The 10,032-nt window shown below is 37.7% G+C and overlaps 1 protein-coding gene across 4 annotated transcripts in view; it reads left to right on the top strand.

Annotated features, from left to right (window-relative positions):
* The window catches only part of LOC129360303 (glutamate receptor 2-like), a 43,301-nt gene extending 42,069 nt beyond the window's left edge, over nucleotides 1-1,232 (top strand). For all 4 annotated transcript variants that reach the window (XM_055030432.1, XM_055030433.1, XM_055030434.1 and 1 more), the window contains one exon: nucleotides 1-1,232. This exon is cut by the window's left edge and continues 777 nt beyond it. The gene's annotated coding sequence lies outside the window, so the exon portion shown is untranslated.
* Nucleotides 1,233-10,032: the final 8,800 nt, after the last annotated feature.

Here is a 10,032-nt window from a genome sequence, read left to right as displayed (position 1 = left end):
CGTACATACTGGTTGGATATGAACGACTTAACGTGAGAGTTCAGATAGAAAGTAGTAAACAGCTTCTAGTTCCATATTTCGAAAGCCAAAAATATTGCATAAGAGAGTGAGACCTTAACGTCATGTAATTAATTCTTAATAAAAACTTTCCTGTATATTTTATTCTTTAACATTAGGTGTTGATATGATCTATATGTCAATGCTTGACATTTGGAAATAATCCTTCTTAGCTTTTTATTGTTGGAGTTGTTGCAGCAGTTTTCTTTTGTTCTTTTGTCTCTGTTGGCTTCAGTGCTTTTGCTGTTTGTAATTTTTCTGATGAGGACCAGAGTTACTGCTCTGTTTTCAAGAAGAAACATAATCTGTTTACATGCCATGAATGGAAAACAATGAACAGGCCGATACGATATTATAGTATGACATTCGAAGGTGATATGAAGACGAGGCATCCACTTTCATATTGCTTAGGTGAAAGTCCAAAATGCCAAATAAGTAAGAGTGCCAAATTCTAGTGCCAGTAGGTATAACTATAGTCTTACTATAATGAATAACTGTCATCTCAGTGAATGTAAATGACTCTGATACATTCTGTAACTTTTGTATCTAGGTGTACAGTTGGTGGCAATGACAGTGCTAATAACAACAGCCTTTTTGCTTTGTTTTTCATCTCCAGAGTTTTTGCATTGATCTGACAATAAAGTAGCACCGGTTGCATGTCGTTGCCACATTATTCTACATACATATATTTTATTAATGCCATTTGTTTTCATTGTTTTTGTTGAAACTGTGAGGTTACTTATTTGAAATTGGAAATATAATGTAAGACATATACATATATAAATATAAATATACACACAATATATATACATAAATCATATATTTTATATAAAAAGTTGAAATATTTAAAAGCTGTATCCTGTTACAAAAGCTACTTTGCTTCCGTTAAGAACTACATTTATTTGTCAGCATTCTGAAAATGCTTTTAAACTATTTTCAGTTCTGTTTTGCACTATTTTTTAAATTAGCACATTTGTCTTCAATTCCCTGTCAAAACTCAACCTAAGCTGTATTATTTTCAATGCCTCTTCAATTCAACATTAGAAACAAACCACAGTTGCTAATCAGTTCCATTACATATTCAGGCTTAACACTGACATTTTGTATATGGAATGTGTGCTAACTTCATTATTTTTTGAAACTATTTCTAAATAAAAGTTACTGATTTCTTGTTATTCTGTGTATCATTCATTAATGTTAGATGTTATTTACCCTGCAGATCCATGTTTATTCAGTCCGTTTAGCAATTGTGTGAGAGGCGGGAAACACTTTGCACAAGTTGCTAATTAGATCACAAATGAGTAATTTTAGAAAACATCTTTGCAGGTTAATCATCTTTGGAGAAATACAGGTGTAATTAATCAGTGGTTCAATCCAAAAAGTGTCTCTGGTTCAGGAGAAATCTAAAACGTCTTCTGACTCAGAAACATTGTTCTGGACATGAACAACCATTGTCATCATTGTCCTTCATGCCTTGAATTCGCTCAGTTTTGGATGCTGAAGCACTGATTTCAGATCCTGCATGTTTTGTGAATTTTCATGATTGCTTTAAAATCCTTTCAAGACTCCAGTTATCCCTGTTTCACAAGCAAACTTCTACCAGACGTTTTTCTTTCACTAACCTTCCCTTAATGTGTTTGGAAGCAGCACTCTGAACAACTAGTGGCGTGTAATCACCAGTCTTCTTCTGATTGAGTATTTGAAAACTGTATTACTCTTATGCAATATGCACTTTTTTATAAATTTTGGGTTTTCATTAGTCATTATCCAAAATCTTGAATGCTACCATAAACACACTTGAATTTTGTTCCTGTATGAGTCTAAAAACCACAAGTTCACCTTTTTGAATTTAAATACTGCAATACATTTTTTGTGGTACAGCTGCAGATAATTACACATATTCCTTATATAAGAGGGTGTTGGCAACATCTTGTTGTGGGAATGCCTTCCTTCAGGAATAAGAGTGAAGCTGGTTACATAAAAAGGAAAGACTTTTTTGATTTAAAAACTTGTTCTAGCCAGATTAAATTAATAATGTCAAGATGACTTTTTAAAGAAAAATTACATTCAACCTTGGAATTCTGCCACCACAAAAAAAATCCCAAGCAATGATGAAACAAACATCCTGGAAAAATATATACATTTATGTTTTTATTAGCAGATAATACAGTGAATAGGCATGTCTTATGCAGAAATGTTACAAGTCTAGAGACATTCTTGCTTCCCAGGTCCTTCATCTCTACTCCAGGTACACATGCTGCTCTAAATGCTTGAGCACAAGAGCTGTGGCTCACCATCTGGTGCTGCGTCGGATCAGATGGCTTGGCAACTGGTCACATCTGGTCATCAACATTTTTATCTGCATTTTGCCCTAAAGACAAATTTTGAGATTTTTATATCTCTCAGCCATTTACTGTTTTTCTTTTAATGTCTTACATTTACATTTGCTTGCAAGAAATTGGAGAAAACCTAAGCTTTGTTGTAATTCCCAATGTTTGAAGACATTTTATATCCAAAAGGTTTAGTCTAACTGGAAACGAATAATAAACTGGTAAAATAAAACCAATAAATAAAATGCTATGCATACAATTATGATGAAATTACAAATTTTCTTATTATATTCTGATGCATGACTTTTTCCAAGTAAGGAGTGACATTAATTACTTTTGCTTCAAGCATCTATTTTCATTTTTTCTATGAAACAAGAAACCTTTAAAGGTTAGGAATGTCTCATGGCTTTACTGCAAACAAATTGCTCTTCTGTCAGTAAGTCTGGCTTTCTTTGTCATTCAAAAATTTATCTTGTTCTTATTATGACAAGTTATACCACAAATAGTGTTGTGCTTTTGCTTATCTAAGCTGTGACATTTTTTTCATTTGTAAAATTGATGTAATTTTTTGAGATAAATAGAATAATTTCACCAAATCAACCTCATCATCTGTGTATAGTCAAGTTTCTCATGGGATATTAGCTCAGCCAATCAGAGCGCAGAGTACTGTTGCGTAAAATTAATCTTCATCCATGAGAACAATCAGACAGTAGGGGACCAGCTCATTCTCCCTCACTTCCCAATGCTACATTGCTAATCAGCGACGGTTGTTGTGATGCTATCCTCACTGGACTGAAGCTAATGATGACAGAAGGTAAACAGAGAATGGCCTGGATCTCATTTAGATGTCAATAGTGCAGCTGGGTCAACGGAAAGGCTATTTTTATTAAGCATGCTCAGTTTAAATAGTTTCAGGAAAATAAATTCTTGGCCGTTTTGTGACACACCTTGATTCTCAGTGTTTACATTTCAACCATTTGAAGATTTTTCAGAAGTCCTTGAAAAAAGAAAAGTACTGAGAAATATCTGCTTGTTTGGTGGCCAGAAAACCTCAGCTTTAATAACTGAAATTAATTTAATTCTTTGTTTCAACAAGTCATATATTAACAAAGTACTTAGCCCGGCCTTTCCTCAATCAATCCCGTTTTTTCCTCCTCATCTACAACCAGTCTGCTGTTTTTAACCAACCCTCCTGTTGGCATGTCTGCTGTGCATAAAGTGCTCGTCTTTTTCAGTTGTCAGATCTTCCACTTTCTTTACTTAACACATCATGTTGCTTGAACTAGTTTTGTTGTTAATAAAAACTCGTCTTTATTGAGCTGCCAGAGAAAGAAAAACTGTGATTGGAAATTTAATGAAATCATCCAGGAAACTCTTAAAGAGCAGGTGCTGGATTTTAAAAATGAGGTTCTATTGTAAGCTGTTCATATCTTAATCATGGGCAATAACTTTATTGCCCATGATATATAATATGTTTTTTGACTAACTTTAAAGCCAGTGGGAAAATCAATACAAACAATTTTCACTTCTCATACTTTTTTGCTTTTTATCCTGCTTTATGTATTTATCAGAAAGATTCTTTGACAAGAAAATCTTTGTTGCATTCTCAATTTGTACATGCTTACAATAGAAAGTTTAGTGTCATGATGGCTTTTACTTTCTGTTATTTTAGTGAGATATATGGGTGCTTTTACAGCTGGGTTTTAAATTTGTTCTAAGCAAACTCTTGGTGTGGTTTGTTTGTGGATAACAAAATTGGACTAGACTGCATGCAAAAATAATTGCACTCAGTTCTTTTTCAGGAGTTGTTAAAGTGATTCCTTTATGGTACAAATGTGATCCAACCTGTGCAACAGCATTATATTAAAAACCGAAGCCAAAAACACATTGCATTGTGGGATGCTGTAAAGTAAATAAACTTCAAAATCAACTAAAAATGATCAAGTCTACAGTTTTTCAGTAACTATAAATACTGGTCAATAATTGTACATTTTAGTGAGGTTGAACACTGATGGTCCTGTAGATCTTTCACTACCTTATAGTAAAGAAAAGTTGGTATTATATAAAACAGTCAATGCAGAATCACCACAATATATAATATGTTTTTTGACTAAACATTATTTTGCTTTTGTGAATAAACGTTGATCATGTTTTGTCTGTATCATGATTCTTCTGATTTTGGACTTTGACTAATCTCACATTGTGATAGAAACTGATGTGAAACTTCAATTAACAGCAATTTTGAGAGAACAGCAAAACATGCAATATATAACAAAATGCCGTATTTGCATGAAAATGAGTTTTTCCAATATGTCTGCGTTTGCTTTAAATAAGTGCCACAAAAGGAATTCTGTCATGTTACCCATTGCCAGGTTTGTTATTAAGTGCCATCAATGTGTAATATATTATCAGCATGGTTGGAGTGCACCTCCTAAAATCAATGACATTTCCAATGTTGATGCGACATTTTCAATTAATTTCTCCTCTTTTCAAGCACATCTAACAATATGACGGCTCATTAGTGTTTACTCCTTACATTTGTCAGTCGCTCCAGCAGGACGGAAGGCAATTCCTTTACAAGACGTGTTCTAATCACCGCGGTTGGTGAGCCTGAGCGGCTGCCAAAGCAACACACTTCCCAGCCAGCCGAGGTGGTGGGTGGTGTAATATGCTGTAAAACAGTTATCCTCTGGCTGGGTTGTCATGGCAACAGTGTTAGCTGGGTTTCTCATGTACAGCATGTGATCTCTGTAGCTGCATGTTGGTGCTAAAAAAGTGGGGGAGGGGTTGTTTCTCCATGCTTGCCACCATTTTAAGTCACCCATGAGAACACAGGAAACCGCCGCCGAGTGTTCAATCAGAGGGGTGACTTTCGGGTGAATTGTACAACCAACCGCAATTCAGCAATGACTGACAGCGAGGCGTGCCTCAATAGAGTTGAGATCTTCTGTGCTGAACAAGGTTAGATAAATCACATAGTGACACATAATAGCTGTTTTTGTTGTCGTTTTCCCTTCGCCTCAAGCAGGTCTGCAAGAAGCTTTGAGGCGCCGCTTCTTTTTTCAAATGTCACAGATGCACAGTTGCAGCTGGGTGGAAATTCTGTGACATTCAGACTGAAGGAAATATTTCTGCTTGCTACTGTGGTGACAGTCAAAGCTCTATATGTGTTTCGATCAATGTGTAGACCATCAATTTTCTTTGACTAACAAGATCAAAAGCAGTCAGAAACAAACTTCTATCTCATTTCTTGCTGTATATCAGATGAAAATGTTTTCCACTCCCCTTCAATTAGTTGAATTGTTCATGCCCACTTGAATGCCAGAGCTGACTGAGCAATAAAGTAATGGTCTGTCTGGAATAACACAGTGATGGAAGTAAAGAACAAAGCCATTTTCAGTCACTTTCTGGCAGCACTCAGGGTAATGAAACAGAGACGGACCTGTAAAAAACTTCATGTAGACAATAAAGTACTATAAGCACCAAGAATTAAAAAAGATGTTGTATGACATCCGATAACATGGAAACTATAGAATAACCAAAACTTGTGTATTAATCAAGCAATTCAAACATATATAGGAGCAAGTATTTAAATCACTTATTTTTAGTGGGTAGGAAAATTATTTACTTCCAGTGAAAAAAGAAGGCATTAATAACATTTTAATTGTTTTTATTTTTCTATTTTTTTTTTTAAATTAAATGCTTTGAATGTTCTATAGATGCTCAGTCAAAGTCTCAACTACAACCTGATAATCTGTCAACCGTTAAAAATTAAGGTGATTGCACAGAGGCCTTTAAAACATCAAGGACTTGCAGCTGATTGCAACATATTCTTCATCAAAAATGTCAATGACGTGCAGAAGATGAAAAGTCCCAACAAAGGTTATTACTGACCATAGTGTACATCGTTTTTAAAATGCTTTTTTTAATTACAATGCAAAAAAAATAATAATAATTTACATTTAAATTCCTAAAGTCTTATTGAATAACCAAGACTGCACATTTTGCTATTTAGCTAACATTGTTAGCCAAAGTCCTCCGGAGTTGGGCAGCAGGTAATGGGACCGATGACCTTCCAGATCAGGAATGAATTACTTTACCGTCGTCTGAGCAAGAAACATCCCCACAGGCAAACAGCTGAGCCCTGAACGCAACACCATATCAATATCACCATCATCCTCAATCACTATATCCAACAATCTGAAGACAAAAACAGCCCAAAATATTAACAAAATCCATTCCTACTTTACAGCTGAAGGAATAATACATTATGTTCTTCATTCATGGTGATATTTTACATATTTTCTGCACTTTTCAAATGTTCCTTTTGTTCAAATGGGAAATAAAATCCTTAAAAGAAGAGTAAACAGCTAAAAACGTACTTGTCTTTTGAATGCGCTCTTAATTTAGCTAAATGTCACCATAAATTGATGAGCTATAAATAAGTCATCACGATGCTTCCAGCTTGGAAAAAAATAATCAGAGCTCTGAAGGGAAACAGGTAAACAACATTACAGCTCGACAGATGAAAGGAAATATTATGCAGCAGCTGTTTAGGGAGTGGCACAGTGAGCTGCCATCTGTATGAAAAAGTCCTAGGTTGTGAAAGGCAAATCTTTAATTTTTCAAATCATTGTTATGAACTGTGCTTTCTATGGTTAAAGCAAGACATCTGATTTTAACCTATTAGACATTTTATTCCATGTAAAACCGAATTTGATCAATTAAAATAATATTAAAGGTTTGGGACAGAAATCTGAGACGGGAACAAATCGGTTTGCCAATTTTCTCAGGTTGAGTTGTTTTCCAGCTCAACCTGAGACACCGCCGGCTTCTGAATGTCTCCTCTGATCTGTGTGGGGTGTTAGGGTAAAAAATAAGAAACATCCATCGTCACTGAAGACCACCACATATCTGTTCATTGATTTCAGCACATGCAATGTCATGTGCTGAAATCAATGAAATCGGCCCCATGCTGGCCCATACTGGCCCCATGCTGGCCCCATACTGGCCCCATGCTGGCCCTTTGGTAAATTGGATCTAGAACTGTTGCTGGTAATGAGGTAAAATATTTTGAATTCTGTTTAGTCAGAGACAGCTGATGCATGATTTCTCTTGAACATTTTTGTTATTAATCTTTTACTTTATTTAATACTACATTTTTCTCTTTCTGCTTTTCAACAAATTTTCAAATGTAAGATTTTTTTTGCCACAGAAACAAACATAAAAGAAAATTAAAGCTGCAAGCAGCCTCGAACGGCCCTCGCAGCCAAGCGCCGCTCCGGCCTATTGCCACCGCGGGGTACGAGCAACCGCCGCCTCACGCCAGCCACCACAGAAGCTCTCACGCAGTTTTCAGCGCCTCCGCCCGCACCGCGGAAGCTGTTGCTCAGTTTAAACTTCTCCAACTCCGGTCCAACAGAGCCTTCTTGCTCAAAAGCGTGGTTCGGATTTGCAACTCCAAATCCAAGCAAAATGTTGAGCGTAGTCCCAGTTCTGTGGCTCCAAAAAGCAGGCAAAAATGTTCAGGAAAACAGGAAAACTTCGCAGCTCCAGCTGTCGCCGGCTGACTGTTATTACGTAGCGTCGATCTTTTTCTCATTGATGGAGTACCACTGCCTAGGGGCAATTGTGGTATTGCACTAGCAGTACCAGTATATCGCCACCAGGTGCCAGTGGTACTCCATCAACACTGACCCAGTGTGTTCTTACTTCGCTGTGTCATAAGTTTTGCTGAATGACTGTTTGTATTATTTCTAGCAAAAATGAATTAATGTTTGTACTTTAACAACAAAATAACTTATATATATATAAAAAGTTATAATAATGTATATTTAAATAATTAATAACAACATAACCTATGGGCTGCTGTTTTCTAGGGGGGCGCTATAGAGAAATTAGGCCACGCCCACCAAATATTGTGATGGATTCCTGTCGGGGAGTTGATGGGAATCCATCCTTGTGAGTTTGGAGCAGCTGGGCCCAAAAATGTGGAATTGAGAGCCAAACGTATGGCGATGGCGTTACAGGTCACTTCGCCACGCCGCCACGCCCACCTGCTCTATCGTAGCTGGACGGGGTTGAATCCTCAATACACCAACATGTCTTCGGTGTCTTGTCACAGTTTCATGTTGATGAGGTCAAAAGGGTCAGATAGCGACCTTTCACAGTAAAACATGACACTTCCTGTTCTCAGGGGGCGTGGCCTAAGTGATGTCATCACTCGACCATAGGATGTTGTAGGACACCCGATGATGATCAATCACTGAAACTTTGGTGCCTTTGTGAGTTTCTGTGTAGGAGATATAGCAGTTTATTTTTTATGGGGAGTAGGTGAACTTTGACCCCTGCCAACCCCCCTTCAGCATACTCAAAAAACTCACCGTTTTGATAACTTTAGATGAGACATGCCTTATGAACAGACTGACCGAGTTGAAGCCGATCAATCGAAATCCCTAGGAGGAGTTCGATCAAATACGAAGGCTGCAAACTGCAAAAATGGGTCAAAATCCGAACTTCAATCCAAAATGGCCGACTTCCTGTGGGGTTTAGACCATGGCTCCAAGAGACTTTTTTGTAAGTCCTGACAAGGTACACACGTGTACAAAGTTTCGTAATTGTAGGTTAAAGCATGGCTTGGGGCTGATCATTTAAAGTTTCTAGGGGCGCTATAGAGAAATTAGGCCACGCCCACCAAATATTGTGATGGATTCCTGTCCGGGAGTAAATGACTGTCCATCCTTGTGAATGTGGAGCAGCTGCGCCCGAAATGTGGAATTGAGAGCCAAACGTATGGCGATGGCGTTACAGGCCACTTCGCCACGCCGCCACGCCCACCTGCTCCATCGAAGCTGGTCGGGTTGTAATCCTCAATACACCAACATGTTTTCTGTGTCTTGGCACAGTTTCATGTTGATGAGGTCAAAGGGGTCAGATAGCGACCTTTCACAGTAAAACATTACACTTCCTGTTCTCAGGGGGCGTGGCGAAGTGATGTCATCATTCGACCATAGGGTATTGTAGGGCAGCCGATGATGATCAATCACAGTAACTTTGGTGCCTCTGTGAGTTTCTGTGTAGGAGATATAGCAGTTTATTTTTTTACGGCGAGTAGGTGAACTTTGACCCCTGCTAACCCCCTTCAGCATACTCAAAAACTCACCGTTTTGATAACTTTAGATGGGACATGCCTTATGAACAGACTGACCGAGTTTGAAGCCGGTCAATGGAAATCCCTAGGAGGAGTTCGATCAAATATGAAGGCTGTAAACGGCAAAAATGGGCTCAAAATTGGACATTCAATCCAAAATGGCCGACTTCCTGTGATACTTGCACTATGACATTAATTGTAAATTGTGAGCATCTTGGGGAGCTCTACAAGTGTACCAAATTTCATGTCTCTAGGATAAAGTAGTGAATAGCAAAGGGTCCTTTGAAAATTTCTAGGTGGCGCTATTGAGCCATTTCTTGTGGGATTTTTGCGACGACTTTAAAATACGTAAATTTGAAACAGGCTTAAGCCCTCCGCCAAGTTTGGTGAGTTTTTGAATATGATAAAGCCCCCAAAAAGCCAATTCATTTGGAGGGAGAATCGTAATTAAAGCTGCAAGCAGCCTCGAACGGCCCTCGCAGCCAAGCGCCGCTC

Source organism: Poeciliopsis prolifica, unplaced genomic scaffold (assembly GCF_027474105.1).
Source record: "Poeciliopsis prolifica strain line A6 unplaced genomic scaffold, Auburn_PproV2 SCAFFOLD006, whole genome shotgun sequence".
NCBI lineage: Eukaryota > Metazoa > Chordata > Actinopteri > Cyprinodontiformes > Poeciliidae > Poeciliopsis > Poeciliopsis prolifica.
This window is presented reverse-complemented; position numbering and strand designations above follow the sequence as displayed.